This window comes from Protomyctophum bolini, assembly GCF_963924005.1.
Source record: "Protomyctophum bolini genome assembly, chromosome: 16".
In the NCBI taxonomy this organism is placed as follows: Eukaryota; Metazoa; Chordata; class Actinopteri; order Myctophiformes; family Myctophidae; genus Protomyctophum; species Protomyctophum bolini.
In genome coordinates, this window is record NC_137877.1 from 35,450,773 (window position 1) to 35,454,262 (window position 3,490).

A 3,490-nucleotide genomic window follows, 5' to 3' on the forward strand; every position below is an offset into this window, starting at 1 on the left:
AAAAGGAGACCCCAGACAACAGGGGCAGATGATATAAAGAGTCTTATTGGCAGGGCTTCAAAACGTCATCATCTCATTTGAGGAACCTTCGTTGACTCTAACTGGTACCCTCACTTTTTGAAGTGTGGGAGTCAGATCTCTGTGCGTTGCTCACTCCTCCGGAGGGGATGACACTCTTCTGGGAATAGTCCTGGCCATGACTGAACCTCTCTATGTCACTGAATACAGCGTCAAAGAGGAGAGAGCTCGCAGCATTCGGTCAGAATGTGAGCAGCTCCAAACACACAGTACAATGTGGACCTAGAGAGAGAGAGAGAGAGAGAGAGAGAGAGAGAGACGTCAGTATGCTATCAAGATATCCTGAACCAAGATTCTACTTTATTGTCACATCACAGGTTTACAGGTATAAAAGTAGGTAACATTCTCTAGGTAAATTAGCTCCACCATTTCTATTTTCAAGAAAAAAAGAAGCAATGAAAACAGGTTATAATGTCAAATATCCTAATAGGAGAACCAAATGCAAGGTTAGAATTACTTCACAGTAGAAAATATAGACCAATTGTGTGTATAGTCTCATGTGCAGGTGAGACATCACTTAACATCAGTCAGTAGAGTATACTGTCTCTCATCAATACAAACATTCTACGTTTTCGTTTCATCTCTGTCAACTCTTTTAACGTAATGAGACACAAAGTGAACATGAAGATGTTCACTAAAATAAGTCAGGGTAATGGTGAATACTGAGTTTTGAGTGACGTGCCTCACAGTGTACCCAGCCAACGCTTACATAACATTTTATTTAAAGGCTTAAATTGTGCAAACCTGTTCTAGAGGTTTAATATGGCTAATAGATGCCGTTTATCATGCAGCATTTCCATAATGCACAAACTGCAATTTTCACAAAAATCCGAATGTTTAATGTAAATAGAGGTCACCAGTCTGTGTACAGTTGGTGTTTAAGTGGCCCCTCTGGAACAGCAGAGATCGAAACAATTTAATGTGAAGTTAATAATGAGCAGCACAACAGATCCAGGCTTATGCCGTTTGTGGATTCAAGACCCTGCTTCACACACACACAATAATGGATGCATGAATCCTAGTCAACAAACAACATGGAAAATAGGCAAATAGTCACATAGAGGTCAAAGAAAATAATTTTGTGCTTCAAAGTAACTTATCTAAATAACATTCTTAGCATTTGTGGTCAAGCAATCTGTACAGCTTAGGTCTTAATAGCACACTTCCGCACGCACACACTTCCGCACGCAGTTTCCCTCAGTTGAAATACATGGTCAAGACGACACACCTGGATGAAAGTGTTGATGGGATGTGGACTGATCTGTGTTACTGGATATTAACCATTCTTATTGAAACAAGCCACAATATGAGACTAGATAAGCCTGGGTCGATGAGATTAACCCCCCCATACACACACACGGCTCCCTATTGCATGACCACCACACACTAAATCACATACAGTAAGCACACACACACACACACACACACACACACACACAACTTGTACTTGCACTCTTACATGCACATGTACACACCCACACACACACACCCGCCTAGAGGGATTTATGACAGAATAAAATCTTCATCGCAGATGCTGGCAAACATAAATCCACCTCACGTGTGCTGAAAAGGAGGGGGGGGGGGGGGGGGGGGTACTCCCATAAACCCTCAGAAGATTTTACTGCTCTGAGGAGGATTCACACAATCTGAGATGCTTTACTGCCATATAGATGAGGTTGACACATGGAATCTGCTTCAACACATGGTGCCGTGGTAATCGAATCGCTATAAACTATTTACATTAACTTCAACTAAACTACTGTACGTTAGCATGGAACCATAGCTTTATAACTCACTGGTTCTCAGTGGTACTTTTTCCATGTCAAAAGTACACCCAAATAAAATAAATATGCATTTGGGTGTGACATAGTCCAATCTGAAAATAATTATGTTGTGCCATAGACACTCAATACACGATTTGTGTTGTTACAATGTTTCAAAAGTAGGCCTGTAAAATTGGCCGATGGCTCCAAGAACAGTTCAAAGTCCAGAAATGCAGGGCTTTTTATGTTTATTTCCCTCCACAAACACCTACTAAATAGCAGTGCAGCATATACACAGTGGGCCTAGGCAGACAATGACAATAACGCAAATAAGGCTGGCCAAAAATACCTTCAAACTCTGAAATGAACACAAGCTAAACTGAGTAAACACAACTAAGAACTTAAGAAACTTTTGAAACAGGCTAAACCTTACACATGAAGGCCCTGGCAGCTCTCCCTTAGTGTTGTACTAGTCTGCTCCAAGTCACAACTGAGACTACTCACCTGAAGCCTCCCTTTTATAACGGGTGAGCCACACCCAGAACACCGATTAGCAATTTACTGACGGTCAATTAACTAATCTCCATACATCTGATATCCTATAAAACAGCAATACCTCCATTATACTTGTACCTAAAACGTGTACACCACATATACGTCATATTTTAGACTTTAGATACCAAAAACACTTTATAATAATAATAATATTGCAAACAGCTACACCCAAAACAAACACTTCCAAGCCGGCCGGCATGATGATCATCAAATGGAAGCAGCTGTAAGTTGTGTGCAATGACTCTACTATTGTCTATAGGGCATGGGCTGCCCCGTGACGAGGCCTATTCCACATTTCCACGTTTTTTTTTAGAATAGCAGTTTGAGCTTGATTGATTGATATAGGTTTAACATGGTTAAACTAATTTTGATGTTGTATAAACTAATTTATTGGTGACCCCCTGCCTAGAACCTCCTCATGCACACCTGGGGGTCCCCGGACCTCACTTTGAGAACCACTGTTTTAACTCATAGTAGTTGACAACTGTAAGTACGCATGTGCAGTATTTTGCACGTCAAAAATGTCATACACACCAGAGAGCAGACAGCAGCCTGCTGTATGCCTGAGAGGTTCTGGAAGCGTTCCTGTGGGATGTGATGGACTGGACATGTGTCATGGTTAGCTAAAAGTAAGCAGGTGTTTATTTCAACCAGAAACTACCATCTCAGTTCATCACCACTTGAACACTCACATCCCTATTTTTCCAGGGGCGACCTGCAGTCATCCTAAATAGTCGATCTACAAGCCCACAAACGTTGCACGCGACTCGTTAGCTTGTAGATCGGCCGTTTTGAGTGAAGAGACTTGAATATGTACAGTATATACTATATAGGGTTGAAGTGGTCTCCCTCAAGTCAGTGGTTGGTTGGTCATCCATGGCACATCATGAATGGTCCCCGCTGGTCTAGAATGCATTTTGTGTTTGTTTGCCGCTGTTTATCTGTGCACTGGATGCAGAGCTCTGGGTTGTGTCGGTCCCACTCACAGCTAATCAGGGGGAGAGAGGAATGTTTCTGCGGGCTCTAAAATAACAAGGGACCAAAATATGACCTCCGCAAAAGGTCAGTGAACAGCTCCTGGAGCCGTTCCAACA